The sequence below is a fragment of the Lissotriton vulgaris genome, chromosome 1_1 (genome assembly GCF_964263255.1).
Source record: "Lissotriton vulgaris chromosome 1_1, aLisVul1.2, whole genome shotgun sequence".
In the NCBI taxonomy this organism is placed as follows: Eukaryota; Metazoa; Chordata; class Amphibia; order Caudata; family Salamandridae; genus Lissotriton; species Lissotriton vulgaris.
Genome location: NC_141685.1, coordinates 1118886409 through 1118906386, shown reverse-complemented (window position 1 = coordinate 1118906386; position 19978 = coordinate 1118886409). Strand labels below are relative to the sequence as shown.

The 19978-nt window shown below is 44.7% G+C and overlaps 1 protein-coding gene across 4 annotated transcripts in view; it reads right to left on the bottom strand.

The window, feature by feature from the left end:
- The window catches only part of KMT2D (lysine methyltransferase 2D), a 1692256-nt gene extending 1674868 nt beyond the window's left edge, over positions 1 to 17388 (bottom strand). For all 4 annotated transcript variants that reach the window (XM_086963706.1, XM_086963708.1, XM_086963710.1 and 1 more), the window contains exon 1: positions 16892 to 17388. The gene's annotated coding sequence lies outside the window, so the exon portion shown is untranslated. The remainder of the gene's footprint in view (positions 1 to 16891) is intronic.
- Between the last annotated feature and the right edge of the window lie 2590 nt (positions 17389 to 19978).

The window sequence follows — 19978 nt, the reverse complement described above, 5'->3', positions numbered from 1 at the left end:
ACCTCCTGGCAGACTTGCTGCAGGAAGGGGATTGGTTCGTACGCCTAGACCTCAAGGATGCATATCTATCTATACCGATTTTTCCACCTCATCGCAGGTTTCTACAATTCATGTGGGAGAACCAGTGTTACGAATACTCGGCTCTTCCCTTCGGTCTTTCCTCGGCTCCATGGTGCTTTACAAAGGTGATGAAGCCGGTGGTAGCATTCCTCAGGGAACGGGGAATAAGACTAATTATATACCTAGACGACATCTTGATCATGGCGCAGGACCAGGTCAGTCTTTCACGACATCGGACCAGGACTACAGCCTTGCTGCAAAGTTTAGGGTTTGTGATCAATCTGAAGAAATCAGTGATGTCTCCGACACAAATGATAGACTTCTTGGGATTCATGATCGATTCCCAGACCTCGCAACTACGTCTGCCTCAGGCCAAGTTGCGGGACTTGAAACAGGAAATAAGGAAGTTGCTAGACAGACAAGTGGTGACCCTCAGGACGCTGGCCAGAGTTGTGGGTATACTGGCATCGTCCATTCAGGCCATATTTCCGGGGCCGTTGCACTACAGAGCACTCCAACGACTCAAGATCCAACACCTTCAAAGAGGCCTTTCTTATACCGACTCGGTCCCTCTGTCGGAAGAGGTACGGACAGAACTACAGTGGTGGCTCAGTCACGTAGACGCATGGAACGGCAGGGCGATCTTTGGATCCCAACCAGAGGTAGTAATCGAGTCCGACGCCAGCCGGTGGGGCTGGGGCGCGCGCTGTGGAGAGGTTTCTACAGGCGGCAGATGGTCGGCTCAAGAGCTTGAGATGCACATCAACTGTTTAGAACTGCTGGCGGGGTCGTTCGCGATTCGCACGTTATCCCCGAAGCAGACATCCTGTTGCATCCTCCTCCGCCTGGACAATGTGTCGGCGGTGAGGTACATCAACAAGTTGGGCGGCACGAGGTCATCCATGCTTGTTCAGATAGCCAAGGATTTTTGGCACTATTGTCTACAGAATCAAATATCGGTGATAGCGGAATATATTCCGGGCCAGGCCAATCAAGTAGCGGACTGGAATTCCAGGCACTTGAGGGATTACAGCGATTGGAAGCTGTTCCCTCGTGTCTTCCATTGGCTGCAGGAGACGTGGGGACCGTTTCAGACGGACCTGTTTGCCTCCAGGCTGACTTTTCAAATTCCCCGGTTCTTCAGCTGGAAACCGGATCCATTGGCAGCGGCGACGGATGCCTTTCTTCAAGACTGGTCTCGGGGGACCCAATATGCCTTTCCCCCGTTCTTATTGATCCCCAGGGGGATGACGCAAGTGATCAAACAGAGAGCGGAAATTGTCATGGTGACGCCGTGGTGGACGTCACAGGCGTGGTTTCCCAAGCTCCTTTAGTGGAGCTGCGACAGCCCGAGGATGCTCCCGGACTCGAGTTGGTTATTGCAGGGCCCTCAACAGGAACAACACCCGTTACTAGTAGAGGGCAGGATGTCGCTGATGGCATGGAGGCTTTCAGGCAACAGTGGCAGTTGCCAGGCATTTCGGGACAGGCTGCCGAGCTCATCAAGCAGGCATGGGCACCTTCCACCAGGAAGCGTTATTCCTCGGCCTGGAAAGGCTGGGTGGATTGGTGCTTGGGACGACACCTGGATCCCGTGGGGGCAGAGTTGTCCCACATTTTGAACTTTCTAACCGAATAGGCGGGGGTCGGCCTGGCGTACAAGTCGGTGAACAACTTCCGTTCAGCAATTTCGGCGGGTCATAAGCAGATTGACGGGAAACCGGTAGGTATGCATCCAATGGTATGCAAACTCCTAAAGGGCGTCAGGGTCACCAACCCGCCCAAACCCAAATATACTGGGTTATGGGATGTATCATTGGTTCTGGATTTATTCAACAAATGGCCGGTCAATAATCTTCTTTCTAGAAAGCAATTGTCGGCAAAGCTAGCTATGTTGCTGTGCTTATCATCTTGCAGGCGGACTTCTGATGTGAGAGCGCTCAACGTTGCAGGTAGAGTGTTTTCCCCGGAAGGGGTTTCTTTTCATATTACAGGTCGCACAAAAACTTTATCGAGACATATTTCATACAATGCTTTTCCTGCAAATGAAAAATTATGTGTGGTTCGATGCTTAAAATGTTACGAGGAATGTACTAAGGCCTTGCGGCCGCAGGGTTGTAATCAATTGTTACTTGCTGTTAAAAAACCCTTTAAACCAGTGGTGCCAGCCACAATAGCGAGATGGCTTCGTGATGTGATGAAAGAAGCTGGTGTAGATACGCAACTTTTTGGTGCTCATTCTGTGAGAGGCGCTATGGCGTCCAAATCATATGGTTTAGGTTCCAGTATTCAAGATATCATGCGTTGTGCAGATTGGTCGTCTGAATCGACATTTAAAACCTTTTATTATAAGCCGGTGGGTGACATTACTTCTGTTGTGTTTACTCAGCGTTAAACCAAGCATAATCTGAAGCCTCCGGTCCTGTAATAGAATCAAAAATTTGCTAGCATTCGCGACAAGAATTTTCAATTCTATTAAGGACACGGAGGCGAGGATTATCCCACCCGGCGTAATGTATTGTATATCAAACGCTTACCCACCCATTTTTTCAGTGATTACGGTGGTGTTATTTCCTTTATTTCAGGAGCTGAGAAAAAGTCGGACTGACAGACGACTGACGTCGAGATGACAATCTGAAGTTCTTCTTCCACGTTGGAGGATTTGTTTGGTTCGCGTTATGGACTGATTTGTTTGGTTCGTTATGGACTTATCGCCTCAAAGAAAGAGGAAGTGATGTGCACGCAAGGGGTTCTTATGGACTGTGGGGGCGTGCCTATAACCATGATGTTCATGGGAAATGTAGTAATTTATTGTTTACTTGAGAAAATAATATATTTTCATTGGCTGCTGTGTTGATGCAGTAAAGTTTGAGAAGCATAATCCTCGCCTCCGTGTCCTTAATAGAATTGAAAATTCTTGTCGCGAATGCTAGCAAATTTTTGATTCTGCCAACTACGGATCATTTAAATAGGAGGGGGGAATGCTACTTGGCGTATGGTCTTGTGGCGGCTATAGATTTGTGTGTTCAGAAATCGGTAAATAAGCCATGGCTTCGGAGCTCCTTCCTATACCAACCAACTGGATCATGCCCAAAATTAAGAAATCAGCCTCCGGTCCCTCCACCTCGGCTCAGGGATTTTCCTCTACTCATAGGGAGGATCCTTCCAATTCACAGAACTGGCCTCATGTAGATGTCCTGGCTCAACTCGCCTAGGACTGGGCTCATCGATATAGTGTTCGTGACTCTTCCAGTCCCCTCTCCTGAAATCTCCCCAGGGCGCTTCAGACACAGATTCTTCCTCCTCACGCTCTGATCCGCCTGGGCCTATCAGGAAGAAGAATAACGAAACCCTGTGAACTCCTCAAAGTGCTACCAGGGCCCTGCGGTTCCAACTCCTTTCAATTTGCCCGCAAGGACACAGTCCACCCTAGGGCCTCTGATTAGACTCCTGTCCTGGCTATGGCAGAGTATATGCAGCACCAACTCAGAAAGAGATTTGATAAAGAGGTAAAATCCTATGTGCAGACTGACCCAGACCTGACCTCCTGGGCAAGACAGCCTATAACAACCCCCCCCCCAAAAAAAATCTAAGACCCCCGCATGTTAACCTTCTTTGAAGAAATATGCCAAGGACCCAAAAAAGGGTACTCATGGGGCATGGAAAGCAAGGCTCTAGGGGAAAAGAGTCTGGTGCCACAATAGATACGGAGATCCTGACAGGCCAGTTAAAATAGACCATTTGCCTCTTGGGAAATAAACTGTGCTGTCTCCTTAGGGCGCAGGAAATCCTTGCCTGTGCCCATCGATGCCAAGGTGGTAAACTTGGCCACTGCTGGTCCAAACGCTGATAGCCTCCTCTTTGCAATAAGTCTGCCAAGGACTGTGAAGGTGTTGAAAAAAATTGCCAAAGCTCAGGTGTCAGAAAGTTTTTCATACAAACCTTTTTACCGGGGCCAAGCAAAGCAGGGACCTTTTAACAGGCGACTCTCTTTCCAAGGATTTGTGTCACGCAGGAGTGGAAGCTAGCAAGATGGTACCAGGAGAGCAGGCTTCATCCCATCCTAGTCACACTTATCCAGAGGCAGATAGAGCAGGGGCTTTTTCAGGTGGTACTTCCAGGACTCCCCATCTTCCAGTTTCACCAGTAAGCATTATTCCTTTATCTCAAGTGCACTGGGAGCTGGGTGGGGGGAGCTCCAACATCTGTTCACAATTGGCGACAGATAACCCACGGCCTGTGGGTTCGTGAGAGTTATGGATTTCTATTTAGAGCTGGTTAGTACTCCGTCTCAATTGACTCCCCCTCAACTTCTTTGCCTCTCCCTGCTAACAAGAAATTACCTTCTTAGATTCAGAGATTTATGAGCTTCTTCGCAAATGGTGAGATTTGCACTGCGTGCTCTCACCGCAGAGGTTTTTGCAGTACAGTTTTACGTGTATAGAAGCAAGGGGGGGGGGGGGGTCACTGTCTGGTTTTAAAACTCAATTAGTTCAATCACTGGGTGGTCCACAGGAATTTCAAAATGGGAAGGATACACTTGCAAAGAGATCTGCTGATGAGGGCAACTGGATTGTCCGTCTTGACGTCTATCTTAGAGTACCGATCTATCCACATCACAAGAGTTCATACAATTTCAAAAGCGGGATCATTGGTACGAATACACAGCTCTCCCTTTCGGTCTCGTCAGCTCCCTAGTGCTTCACCAAGCTGAGGAGGCCTGCGATGCAGAGACTCAGAGTGAAGGGCATGAGATTAGTTATTCATCTGGACGACATGATTCACATGTTCTTATTCTGGATCACTTGCCTTTTACAATTCATCTTTTTCAGGATTTGGGCTTCGTCATCAACCTATCCAAGTCTGTTCCCCGCATGTTTCAGCAGATTCATACTGCTCTCTAGCAATGATGGGGCCAACCTGTTTGTGTACAGACTGAATCACCATCTTCTGGTTTTCTTCAGTAGGAGGCCAGATCCGTTCACACGAACAGACACGTTTCTAGAGGACTGAGCCAAGGGGCAGTTGTACACCTTTCCGTCATTCACATGATCGTAAGTGGAGGTGCAGGAGAGGAGACTTGGCAAGGTGGTCCTGGTGACCCCAATTTGGAAGGTGCAACCATGGTTCCCGGTTCTTCATCAAAAGTCGATTGCCCTCTCAGAGGCTCTTCCAATGTTCCCAGAAATTCTGTAGGATCCACTAACAGACCTTCATCCGCTGATGTTGCAAAACTGTCTACCTCTCATGGTGTGGAACGTTTACGGCAACGTTGTTTTGTTCCAAGAATTGCAAGGCAAACTTTTACATACCTCCAACGAGAATGTGCCCGTCCACTCGCAAGTGATTTAAGGCTACTTGGAGGATCTAAATGCGCTATTTTGTGGAACAGGATATGGATCCCATGGCAGAAGGTTTGGAAGATATCTTAAAATTCCTGGCTGAGGGAGCTGGACAAGCCTAGTTACAAGGCAATGAAAAAAGTAGGATCAACTGTCTCGTCTGGTCATTCTCATATTGATGGTAAACCGGCTGGGGTTCACTCATTGGTTTGCAAACAGCTCAAGGGTATTACAATGTCCAATCCTCTTAAGCTTCATTATGAGCAGTTATGGGACATCAATTTGATATAGAGGTTGCTTCAGAGATGGCAGGACAATGAGTGGGAAGCAACTGTCTGCTAAGCTCACTATGTTGCTTTGCCTGGAGAGTTTCAGACATTCATGCGATTGATTTAACAGGTATTCACTCCAGAGGGAGTCTCATTTGCCATCTCTAGACATACAAAAAAACGTTTTCCAAGTTTATTGATTATCCAAGCTGTTACTCACGATAAAAAAATTATTTGTGGTACAATGTTTAAGAACTTATGAGAACTGTTCTAAATTACTGTGTACTTATTCTAATGGTAAACTTTTAATTGCTGTGCAAAAACCTTTTATGCCTGTGGCGACCTCAACTCTGTTACGGTGGGTACGATAGATTATGGCCAAGGCACATATAGATAGTAACAGGTTTGGGGTGCACCCTGCTTGTGGAGCTATGACCTCTTAGTCTCTTCCTTTGTTTCTCGGCTCAAGTACATCATCAGATTCAACATTTTAGCAGTTATATGATAAACCAGGTATTGCTATGCACACATAACTGGAGCCTCCAGCCCCGACAGAGAATAAAAATATTTTTTGAAAAAGCTTTTGCAAGAAGATTCATCGATTCTATTGAGGTCACGGAGGCGAGGATTATCCCACCCTGTGTTTATGGTAGAGAGAATACTATTGAATATTACTGGCAGACTGGTTTATATGTATTGTTGGTACTTCTGTATTATTTTGATGTATCCACCCCGATTATGAAGGTAGTGGTGGCTATGGCTGTTGGTGACCTGCAGCCTGACGTGCGGACATTCATGGTTATGTTGCTGATCTTACAGTTGTTGTTTGTCTTCATCGTTGCTGGTGAATGAACTTGCCTCACAAAGAAAAAGGCAGCAAGAATGTGTTTCTCGATTTTATGGGCATGGAGGAGTTAGGGTTGGTGGTGTGGAAAAGAAGGGTAGGGGTGTTTAATACACAAGGGATTTGTAATTTTGTTTATCAATATTGATTGCCTGCTGTGGTTTTGACAGTAAAGAAAGAAGCATATTCCCAGCCTCCAGGTCCTTAATATTGTTGTTGCGAATGCTAGAAAACAAATTGTCACTGAGCAAGTTCTCATTAAAGCAGTTCATAATGCATTTCAGGTACCTACTTTAATAAAAAGTTAATGTAACAGCTACCAAAATGGAGGTGCTTCAGAACAGCTCAATGGGTACCAAAAGAACATGAATGGACAACCATAAAAGGCAGTTCAAGGTTGCTCAGGCAGTGGAGGAACTGGGATACAACCACTAACTTTCATAGGAGATTCAGAATTGCACTGTTAACTCCAATTCAACAACTGGAAGTCAATGTGTAGTGCCTAGGGAACACTGGGTTATCTAATCTCCACATCTTAAGTCTCCCAATGCAGCAAGAGGGCTTGATCCAGACATGTTAAGGCGGAGGATGAAATAGATGAGGTTCAAGTGTGATGGTCAGTCCAGCTATTTATTCTGTGACCTGGTAATGGATCCACTTATGTGGAGACAGTTACTGCAGAGATGGGTTCTGTGAGGGGACGAGATCAGACATCAGGATCGGCCAGTCAAAATTTTGTTTGAAGAAACTACACATGTGGGGGCAGGGCAACTCCTTTTGCACATTCTGAACAGGAAAACTACAGCAAAATGATACATTTTATTGAACAGCCGGGTTAGAGTGAGAGGCACTAGTACAATATCCCAAAAAGGTTCAGGGTAAATTCTAATGAAAGTCTACACATTCTGAAAACTACAGATCCATAGCAAACTGAAACTGACCATTTCTAGGCAAGCTTATAGCGAAAAACAGCTTTAAACCCGGATGTCATTATTCATTGTAGACAATCCCATTCTTTCTTACCTCCAACTGGATTCTGCCCAGGAAGAGGCACTGAATCTGCCCTAATCTCTATCTGGGATGACCTTAAAAACAAATTGGACCAGAACAGAGTCGCAACCTTTCTTCACTTGGTCCTTTCAGCTACCTTCAACACAGTGGGACCATTATACACTCAACCAAAGACTTAAGGAAGCCGGAATAGAGGGCACAGTTCTAATCTGGATCACATCCTACCTAACAGAACAATTATAAAATATAATCCCCAATTCTCTTCTAAACCACACAACATTAAAGCAGGAGTCCCTCAAGGATCAATTACCACAGTCAGGCTGGTCAACATCTACATGACTTCATTACCAGATCTGATCAATGAGTTTAACATCATCTGCTAAAACTACACAGATAACTCTGAAATGGGAAAGCCCAAAAGGACATTAAAATAGCAATAATCTTCTACTGCCTATGGGCTGCTGAGCAATGGATGACATGGAGACACCTCAAATTGAACGCCTATAAAACTGATATACTCACCTGTGGCTACGACTCCTTGGAATTAACATAAACACACAACTGTCAATGAATCCACAAGTGAATAAGGTAGCCAAAGCAGGTTCTCTCACAAAGAAAACACTGATGCGTCTTCCCACACAAGGTTCAAACTGTCATCTCTCGTTCTATCAAAACTGGACTATGCTAACTTTCACATCTTACCTTTGTCAAATATGAGAAGAGTACAAAGAACTCAGAACACTGCCCCTAGACTGCTCCTATCTAAAGCTACCAGCACACATCTGCTTGGAGGGCGATATACTGGTTACCAGTTGAATGAGATCCTCCTTCAAGCTGCTTTGTATCACACAAAATGCAATACATGGAAAAGGACCACTTTCATCTGGAAGTAAATCAACAAATACATACAAAGGAACCTAATCTCAATAATTTGCTCTCCGCCTTACAATTACTAAATACAAGGAAAAAACCATGGGTGGAACATCGTTCTCTGTTCTAGCAGCCAAATCTCAGGAACATCGTTCTCTGTTCTAACAGCCAAATCTCAAACATAAGATCCATAGACCACCATCTCCATTTCAGAAGATTAGTCAATAGCTGGCTCTTCCCCACATGTCAACTATAGTCACAACTCAAGAATTTACCAAAAGAATATAATCAGACAAGTTATACTCTTCACAGTATGGAAGAGTGCTGTCATTATACAAGTACACATCATAGTACTTTGAAATATGCCTCCAGTTGCATGTAGATACATGTATATAAGAAAAATCTATATTACATTATACATGTATATATCAGACCAAGTCAAAACTGCTGCTTCTACATACATATAGGTGCATATATAGAGGGTTGTGCCTGCTACTAATAACTACAATAAGAGGCATGTGTATGTAGGTTTATTATAGCTATTTAAAACCATTTTTTAATATACAACAAGATTAATGTGGACAGCAAACCATGTCAAAATTACTGGTTCAATGTGCATATGGCTATTTATATAGAGGTGTTTAATCAAGCAAACCTAATTTTACTAAGCGCGTATATATATATATATATATATATATATATATATATATATATATACACTAGCAGCCCGTCCCGACGTTGTCCGGATATGAATTGCTGCCGGACAGTAGTATATTGTTTTGTAGGATTTCATTTTGATAGCATTTCTTATCTGTGACAGGCCTGTGAAACGCTCCAATTTACAGTGCACTGCTGATGCACTTAAGAGTGCGCGTTCAGTAGTGTGTGAACTTGAGTTTCCCTACTTTATTTTTCATTGCAATATTATATAGCGCGAACTCGACAACATGGCATGAGCACAATTTACATTACAGAAGAACACATTCATTTGTTGTAGGCACAGGGAGACAAAGCGATTTGCCTGGAATCACAGGATGTTGAGCTGATGCAGAGATTCAAACGTAGCTCCCCAGCTCTAAAGTTCGCAATTCTAGAACTTGTGGCGGGAGGTGGGTCTAAAAGTGTATGTCGGTGCTGGCCATCAATGAGAGACCTGTGCATTTTTCAAATGGGTGGTGAAAAAATATGAGTATGTTGCTGGAGATGTGGGCCGCCGTGCCACCAATGTACTTACCGGGGGAGGGTAAACACCCCTTATTCCGCAACTTTCTTTCCGCATACCATCATTACGAAAGTACCATGACTCCGCAATGCCATTATAACGCATGGAATTACATTTTATATGCTTTTACCACGCATGAATGGTAAAAGCGTGGCTTTTTTTATGTTTGGATAAAGTAAGTATGGGTATAGGGGTATATGTTTTGGGTTACTGAGGTATATGTATTGGGTGTTTGGGTATTTTAAGGGTTCAGTTATAGTTTTGGGTTATGGGGTACAGGGGTATTTTTAGGGTTCAGGGCTAGGTTTGGGTTTTGGGGTATAGGGGTATTTTTAGGGTAGGTTTGGGTTTTGGGGTACAGGGGTATTTTAACCCCTTGCGTGCGGGGCTTATTCCCCGCCTGTGCTGACTGCCTTGCGCGGGCGGAGTCATGACGGAACGGTTCCGTCATCAGCACAGCTCAACCGACGCTGATGACGGAACCGTTCTATCATCAGCATGGAAGGGGTTAAGGGCTAGGTTTGGGTTTTGGGGTAAAGGGGTATTTTTAGGGTTCAGGGCTAGGTTTGGGTTTTGGGGTACAGGGGTATTTTTAGGGTTCAGGGCTAGGTTTGGGTTTTGGGGTACATGGGTATTTTAAGGGTTCAGGGCTAGGTTTGGGTTACAGTGGTATTTTTAGGGTTCAGGGCTAGGTTTGGGTTTTGAGGTACAGGGGTATTTATAGGGTTCAGGGCTAGGTTTGGGTTTTGGGGTACAGGTTTTTTTGAGGGTTTAGGGCTAGGTTTGGGTTTTGGGGTACAGGGTATATTTATAGGGTTAAGATGGGTTAGTGTTTAAGGGTGTTGGGGTATTTTAAGGAGTAAGGGTGGGTTATGATTATGGGGTGCAGGGGTATTTAAAGGGAGCAGGGTGGACAACCGGAGCTGGAACGTATAGAACCTGGGAAGAAAAAATGAAATATTGGGCAAAACGCTCGCTTTTTTCCCCATAATCCTGTGCCCCGCACTCGCCCACAGCACACGATATGAGACATGGCATGAAGGGCGGAACGTACCACACGCCCCCAGCGTTTGTCACGCCCCCAGCACACGCCCACAGCACAACACAGACACGCCCACAAGGGACTACTTTGCTGGCACGGTTCTTTTACCTTTTAAATGTATTTGGTGGGCGTCTGCATAGCCTATGTCCTTCTGCTGCAACTGCCCTTTCCAACGCTGTATTGGGTGTTGTGATTGGTGCGGTGGTTCCTGAGATTACCCGCCTCAAAGGTTTGGGCTCTCTCTTTATTATATTAGTGTAATAAATATATATATATATATATATATATATATATATATATATATATATATATATATAGATAGAATCGTCCTCCAGTCGCACTTCTGTTCTGAATGAAGGTAGATGGTGCAAATTTTTATTGTTTTAGCACAACACGTATACATACACACACACACACGTATATATTGGGGAGAGGATGTGGACTAATGGCTAGGGCGGTCGACCTCAAAGCTGGGGGAACAAGGTTAGAGTCTTGCAAACTACGCTTAACATCCTGTGATTCTGGGCAAATCACCCTGTGCCTAACAAAAATGAATGTGTCCTTATGCAACGCAACTGGTGCTCATGTAAAGCGCTCTGATACGCGATCCGTGAGCTATAGAGAACTCACTTTTACTATTAAAAAAAACATTAAAAAATCCTTCCGATTTTCCTCCCTCCATCATCTCAAACATCCTTTCACCCCTCCATTTTACCCATTCCAGGCAGCCAAGAAGCACACAGGACCACTGTTTACAGAAACACTTATTACTTCCCCTTTTCAATTTAATTCCTATCATTCTATCCCTTCTGCAAACCTCCCTTTTCGAATCCATTGCAGTCATTCGATCCCTACCCCGAATTCTAATTAACAAACACGCATGAAATCAAAAGCACAAACCTAACCCAATTAATGCACACGGAAAAAAAATAGTTACCTTCTAATCTCTGGTTCTGGAGTAGCTTGCTCTCACCCCAAATATTTTTTTTGTTTTTACTGAAAAGCCTTGTCAGTGTTTGTAAGCACTATACAAGTACATTAACAATTACATCTAAACAGAAAGGTGCTGTTTAGGCTTTTGTGCAAGAGATAAAGTCAACCCAATGTGTATAGGAGGGTTCTGGTGGATGAACCATTGCTTCAATACACCTCATATGATGAAAGTGTGACTGGAGGTGTCCCTTCTCCTTCGCACGGTCTCATGATACCACTTGAAGGCAACCAATATTTTTTCAACAGACTATCCTGATACAAACACCATTTGGTGCTATATGTATTTATCTAATTATTTGTCTGTCCTCACAAAGATTTTTCCTGACTAAGGGAAGATATTAGAGTGGTATCAGGGAGAATTTACTCTTGGTGCTGAAGAATAGCTAGGGCTAGAAACATGTTAACCGGTGGAACTGAGGTAAATTTTCCCCTCTAGTTCCCTGATATTTTCCCCATGTTTTAATCAGATCAGATAGTCGGAAAACGTGGTGTGTGCTCCGGAACTGTTTGCTGGGACAGGTTAAGAAACTCAAGCCATGCAAAAACGGAAAGTGGCTAACTGATTGGAGACAGCAGGCTACATTTGTTTTCTGTATAGCTCTTAGGAGGCTTAACAATGGAGCAGTCATGGTTGATACTTGCTTAGTACATGGTCACAATAATCCTTGCCAATACAAGCAATATTTTTACTTATATGGATTGTTTTTTTTACTCCTTAATAAGTTGCAGTAGTTCTTGCATAACGAGAAAGTGTTGTCACAAATGCTATTGTCAAGGATACTCAATTACCTGATATTTCCCAGCTAATATACTGCCATTGCTCTACCAGTTGTGGTTACTTTGCTTGCTTAGTGAGATTGTTTATTTTTAGTGCGACAATTCAATATCCAGCTCAGTGACAGTGGAAAAAGTATTGTTTATTATACGTGCAATATTGAGTACATTCCAATATATGTGTAATATTTTTGTTTTTATGGTATAGCTAAATTACTCCTTGCTAAGTAAGCCACAGTTGCAATATAAATTACTGAATATGCTACTGTCACTACATCTCTTGTTTAGTATTATGGATGCAATATTTCCTATTCAGTATGGTATGCTAAAGCTACATTTCTTAACATGAGCCAGTCCTATTTTGTAGTATCGCCGCTGTACCAATCTCTTGCATAAATTGCGACAATTCTTGCTCGACTTTCCTACTGTGATTTTATTTTGCTACACTCATATTTCTTGCTTACTTTCACGGGTGAAGTGAATTACATCAAGGCCACAGCATTCAAGCATGCATGTACACGCCTTGAGAAGTCTTACAAATGCTACAAACTAGAATGCCCTAACTTGAACGATAAGCTGGACCAATTGTTGGACAAATGTTCTCCCAACTTGAAATATCAGAGGCTGTAGGTTAAAGTTCGTTCAAAGCACTACGAATTGTGATCTTGATTAACTAAAAGGCCTGTGCATCAAACGCAAGGTAATGAGGACCCTAGAGCTGAGCTGCATGGGTACTTGTTATGCGTCCTAAAAGATTAATCATCCAAAATGTCAAAAGAAGTTGTTTTCATTTTGACAGAACACAGGGATTTGCTTTGAAGGCCATTAAAAAAGTCAAATTATCTCAATTCAGTGTCTGTATATTACATTTGGTAGCTCAATGCTTAGGCCTTCAACCTGCACTATTTTTTCTATTTTGTAATCTTTGAGACACCTTATGAGTAGACTGCGTAAACTGATCTCAGATATGCCACCAAATTTGGACTGGCCAGCTCTGAACACAAAGCAGTACGGGAAAGCTTGATTGATATTTGCTAAGAATAGCATGATATTTGCTAAGAATAGCATGCATAAGTTAATGGTTTCAAATACGATTCACTTGCGACCTCATAAGATATTTGGTAAGTATGTCTTCTCTGTGAGCATGCTAAATTCTCGATTAAACTACTAATGAAGGCATACAATTCCATAAAGCAATTTAATGTTCCATTTACAGCCATGACTTTGAAGTCCAACTATGTAGATCAACAGACACTACAAAAAATTGATTTTTTTTGTTTACAAACCCTATCTGGGGTCTTAAAGGTAGAAGGTCTTTATACAGGTCATGAGTTAAAAAAAAACTAATCTTGACAAAGGGGAGACCGCAGAACGGAAAGTCATAACTCTCGACTCTGGGAGTACCGATCAAAATGTCTGTGCGGACAAGAAGCCCAATGTTAACAGAAAAAAAAAAGATTACAAGAGAAAGCATGGGTCGCGTCAGAAAAATGGAATACAAACCATGATAGGCAAAGTGGTCATGACGAGCTCATCAAGCAGGTCACGCACGTATAATTTACGAACGTTAACTGGTATGAAAGTTTTTTTTAAATCTGACTTTTGCAACTCGGAAGAAAATATTCCGATAGAACGAGTGCTTAGAGAAATAAATAACGTAATGATTTATGGTTCCACCCACTTGTAAGAACAAAATTGCCCCTGCAGGCCAATGAAATCAATAAATGTTGAAATAAAAGCTTTCAAAAAGGTATTCTTTCTATCAAGGTAGGATGTTTAACAGACTATCTGGAGCAGCTGCTTGGAACGGTACGCTTGAGTTTTCCTCTGAAAGATGTACCTGCTTTATTGACTAGCCTCCCTTGATGAATACGATTTTGTTAGTAAGTGATTAAAAAGCATGTGGAACTGCGAGAACAGAATGAGGCTTGGGTTTTTTCATGATAGTTCTAAAGAACAATACCGATTGGTGTGTTTGGAAATATTTCATAACAATCAATCTCAACTTTACCTTCGCTAGTACATGAGCATTCTAATAAGAAATGTTCAGAGGCAATATTTCCTGCAAACACATCCAATTTAGCCCCATAAAGCCATTTGCTCGTTATCATCTGTCAAAATCCTGGGTGTTTTATTTAGTAGTCAAGGTTATATTTTGCTACTAAGGCGTGTGGGACTCTACTACCTTGAATTCGGCCTATAAACGTTTTGTTTACAGAATTACATTAAAATAAAGTTATGGGTGTGCCTCTGTTAACTTTATAAAGACAATGAATTACATACTTGTCGTATTATGTTAAAGGGCAAGTCTTTTTATGCAAGCATTGTGTATTTTCTTGCTTTCAGGTCCACGAATACATAGTAATGGACCTCAAATCGTGAATAATGGGCGTCCCAAAAGCACTATCGTTACTGGCGTAACGGATGATACTAGCATTCCGCATACAAGAAAACGGAGTTTTGGTTTTATATACAACCGAGAATTTTCCCAACGCACATACATACACAGAAAATAGGGAAACCTTAGAATTAGTCATGCTGCATCATATCAGATCTACCTTCTTTCGAAACTTAAACTCAGCAAAGGTGGTGGCTCTACCTGCTCGGCGACAGGGATTAGTTAATGGTGTTAAAACCAATAAATTAAGTTTGCCGAAGTACGATCATGACCCAAAAGAACGCACACAAAACAAGGGCACCTGGATGATATAAAGGTCTTACTTACTATACGAGGGGCCACCAAACTGTTGAGAATCAAGGACAGCTTAATTAGTTTAAAGTCTGATCATTCTTATTTTAAATATTTGCAAAGTTCAGGTCGTGTGGAAGGGACATTATGGTATGTTTTTCTGACAACTTTGCTATGGTATTTATTAGCACAACCTGATATGCATTTTTACTTATTTTTTCCACACAATAGTGTAACCGTCAAACATGTATGAAGTGTACGACTCGTGCACAGTACTCAGCCATGGCAGTGTAATGTATGCGGTGCGGTACAAATAAATAACGTCCCAGTTCGATTTCAGATGTGCACAGAGTGCTCAAATACGACTGGTATCTACTTAAAACTGCTCCTAATTTAAAGCACACTTATTCAGATATAATCTCCCTTCCTTAAAAAAAAAACAAATGACCACCTCCGAAACACATTCTAATAAAAGTTAAGTTGCATGCAACACAAAGACCAGTCAGTGGTTAGCATATTACTTCCACTCAAGTATGGCAAAGCCTAGAGCACATGATGAGCACGTTACGAGGATAAAGTCAACACTGAGCACACGGAGGAGATGGTTAAGGGTGGGTCTACAACGGAGTCCAGATTAAGCACGTGTAGGGGCACGCTGCATTAGCATGCATTAGCAAGCAAAGTAAAATGGGGTGGGGTTCACCAGCATACTGGATGGAAGTCTACTAAAAGAAAGGAGGGACAAACTGCAAGAAATTATATAATCAGTATTAGTACAGCATGTCTGCCATTTGTCTGGCCTCGTAGTTCTCAAGGGCATGGGACTGTCTCAGCACATCGTTGTAGGCTATAACTGCGAAAATTCAGGTCCTTAGTGACTGGACATTGAGAGTGTGACGTGCTTTGATTGGTGAGCTTGCGTACCTTACCATACAGTATCTGTGTTTGGCTTAAAGCGAGTGACATATTAGACTGGAGCATCACAATGAAAAACACTGGGTACATGAAGCGGGAGGGTATCCTAAAATAGCTGCCCATTACCCGAATAAAATGTGGATGCATGAAGGTGGCAGCCTGGAGCACTTTGGGAGTTTGTCCAAGGTGGAAAAGTCAGCAGCACCGAAGGACATTACAATGACAAGTATGAGCATAAGGGGTGGCCCGTCAAGAAGTGGGGTCAGAACGCAGCAAGAAGGAATAAACAAAGGGATGAATAAGTGTAGTGAACAGTAGGTGCATCAAGTTAGGTAACATGCAGCACTCAAGAGTAGATAACGGGTGGTGTTTGACTGCAGCACATGGGGTATCAAGTAGTCCATGCCACAGATGCATGAGCACCACAAGGGGCAATGGAACCGCTGTACTAAGGGGGGGTGGGGCACAGATTAAGGGGTGTCAACCTCCAAAACATGGGTGTAGGGCTGCCAGCTGCAGGGCGAGTGGCTGCAACACAGAGAAAGGCAAAGTAGGAAGCCCAACGGGACAATAAATGGGTATGGTGTGGTGTAAACAAAAGTGTTGTACAAGAACTGGGGAAGCTTGCTGCACATAATGGACATTTAAGGGAAACTTCAGATTATGTCATTAGATCAGATGCGAAGGATTCGTCCCGATTAGTTCAGTGTTCTAACAAACTGAGGTGGCTACACAAGGAATTCCGCAAATCCTCCGTCTCAAATGACCCAAGATCCAGATTGATAGGGGCCTGGGCACCAATATAATAATACAAGAAAGCGCACAGCCGCAAACCGGAGGGATTAAGCAAGGCAACTCACCTCTACACTCCGCTCCACACCGGCTCCCGCGTCCTCATCCTCCGGGGCGGGGGCAGCATGGCGGGCTACTGGGGAGGGGGGGAGCGGACGGACAAAGAGTAGGCCCGTATACGCGGGGAGCGCTGCTAGGTTTTGCTTCGGGTTAGCCAGGGGTGGGGGTTCGTGAGGGGTCTGTCCACAGCTCCGCTCTCTCCTCCCGGTACCTCCTCAGGTCGCCATCTTCACACCCCGGGGAACAAGTAGTGCGGCGGAGGAACACTGCAGAATGGCCCTCGATTGTGCGCTCTTGTTTCTGCATCCAATGTTGGCACCGTGGTCTCCGGGATTCTTCCCTAGCGGAGAAGAGTTGTGTTCAGCTACAGAAAAAAATCCAGGAGAGCCCAACGGGGCGCGCGGCCTGTGACTGTGCAGCGCTGCGGCCCCGGGAAGGATTATTCCGCTGTTGGTTAACCCCCTGACTGCCAGGACTACTTCCAGGGCCGTCGCGCGTGCGCTCTGTGGTAAGGCCTGGTCTGAGTGCAGAAACTGTCAGGGAGCGGAAGTGACGCCACATCGGGAAATCTAACACTGACAGCAATTGGTAATCCGCGAACTGTTTAGCACCCGGAAGTGACATGTTGTGGGGTGGGGGAGATACTCAATGCACAGCGTTATCGAATACTGACAGTGGCGCCACAAACCTTATGTAGTGCTCAAGTTCGTCTTTGCAAGGATTTGCAGTGACGAGGGCAGCAAACGTTTCCATGTAATTGTATTCAGGGGGATCCGAGTGTAGAGCAACTGTCAGAAACCGGATGTGACGACAATAGGAAGTGTATTGCATGAATCGGTTCAGAGCGGTGAGCTCAAAACACGGCTGCTGGTGTCAACTCTGAGGCCCCGGACTTTTTTTTAAATCGAAAACAACTCTGAAAGGAGCATTGTAGGTAAACTCAAAAGGGACAGGACATGTTGACATTGCGTATGTAATTTCCCGATTACGTTTCAGAAAACAAACGAGGATTATCAAGAGAGTAATAAAGGTGTATGCATAATATTGGCCTCTGGTGTAGAGTTGGCGTTCCAGCTGGCGTGAGCAGCGCGATGACGTGGCACGCCCGCGGCCATGCTGGGATGCGCGCGCATCCCGAGAGAAAGAGCGCGAGTGTCGGAGCCGGCAAGTTCAGCGGCTCGGCGCTCTCTGATGCATACAATAGAATAAAAGAACGCAAACTATATCAGCGGCTCCTGTCTTCATTGTAAGGCCCAACCAACGTTACAATGGCGACGAGTGAGGGATTTACAAAGTGAAAAAAAAAAAAAGCCCATAAGCAAAAAATCGACCACCGAGCCCTGGGCAGGAGCACAGACTGAACAGCAGTACAGCTCAGCAAACCAAACCTACCACCAACCGCTGGACAAGGACATCAGAGAGCGTGGCAGAGCCCCACTCACACAAGGGAACCTCACAGCCACGGAAGAAGGTGAGAGGGCACTGAAGGAGGGGATAAGACAGTAAAGGACCCCACCAACCTCACACCCCAAGGGCTGGAGAGCTGGCGACCCCGGGGAAAGGCGAAGGGGAAGATAATAAAAGCCCCCAGAGACAGCCGAAGAAACAGGAGGAGGACGACTCGCCAGGCAGCCCCAAGAGCCATAGTGGGACTGACCCCTCAGAAAAGCGTGAAAGGATGTGCGCCCAAACATCTTCAGCTATGGCACCGGTTCCATTCCTACCCAAACCAGGGGAACCCCTTATGCTGTGGGAAGATTGGAGAGAATACATAGAGAACTTTATTGAAGTGCTGGAGGATGAAAACGAGGAGAGATTTACAAGCCAGAGGAAGAAACGAATACTACTGCTTAACCTAGGCCCGGAGGAGCTCAGGGTTTTCAAGAACTTGGTACCCAAGCAACGGGCAAGTACTAATGATGATGTCTACGCCCACGCCATCGAGGAATTGAATGAACACTTTCGCCCGCAATCGACAGATATAATTTCCAGCAAAGGAAACAAGAGATAGGAGAATCAGTCGAGGAATACGTAGCGGCATTGATGAAATTGGCCTCCACGTGCAGGTACAATGCATTCCAGGATGAGTTTATCAAAGACCAGATTGTGATGCACACCACGAGCAAAACTGTGCAGGAGAAGTTATGGGCGAGCGGTGACACCATGCTGAAGGAAGTCATGGCGACGGTCAAGAAAGTGGAACTTGCAAAGCGTTGTGCCGAGGCGGCGAAAAAAGAGCCGGTGGCCAGACCAATGGTGAACAGGATAGAGGACGAAGGGCCCCGGAGAGAAGGCAAGTAAAAAGGTACGGCGCAGAAGAATCCGAACAGATGGCAAGGCAATCCTGGACCCCCAGGAAAATAGGCGGGAAATAACAAAAGGAGTTGTTACAGATGCGGAAGCATGGCGCATGAGGCTCACGACAGAAAGTGCCCGGCGTTTCGCGCCAAATGCCTGTTCTGCGGGATCGTAGGACACTACGAGAAGGTGTGCCGCAGGAAATCCACCAGGACCATGGTGAAGTTCGTAGACCAAGGGCAAGAGGATCAAGATGAAGACAACTACGAAGAAGAAGACACCGTGCTGTGCATTTACGACCAGATACTCTGTGTCGACACCAAGAGGTCAACCAACCCAGTGTTGGATATGACGATAGGAGGAGTGCCAATAAGCGTAGTAGCAGGACACAGGCTCACCTTACACAATAGTCCAGAGGGCGGTATGGAATGAGAAATTTACGCCGTCACTGGCCCAGAACTGCAGCGGTTGGACACTCGACCAGTCACGTACAACGGAGACCGCATACCCATGGCAGGGTTCAGACCATTGAAGTTCGAATTCAAGGGAGGCACCGCCATCTGCAAACTGTACGTCTCGGAGAAGGGACCCTCAGTCTTGGGTTGGTTGGACCAAGAGGACTTGGGCATCAAACTAGACCCGGGAGGTAAGGTCCAGATACTACTCACCGAACAAGACAGTTGGCCTGACTTAGACCAGTGGAAGAAGGAATACCCCAAAGTATTTGGAGGCAAAGTGGGAAAACTGGAGAAGTTTACACACAAGATTGTACTCAAGGAAGGAGCGGTACCGGTATC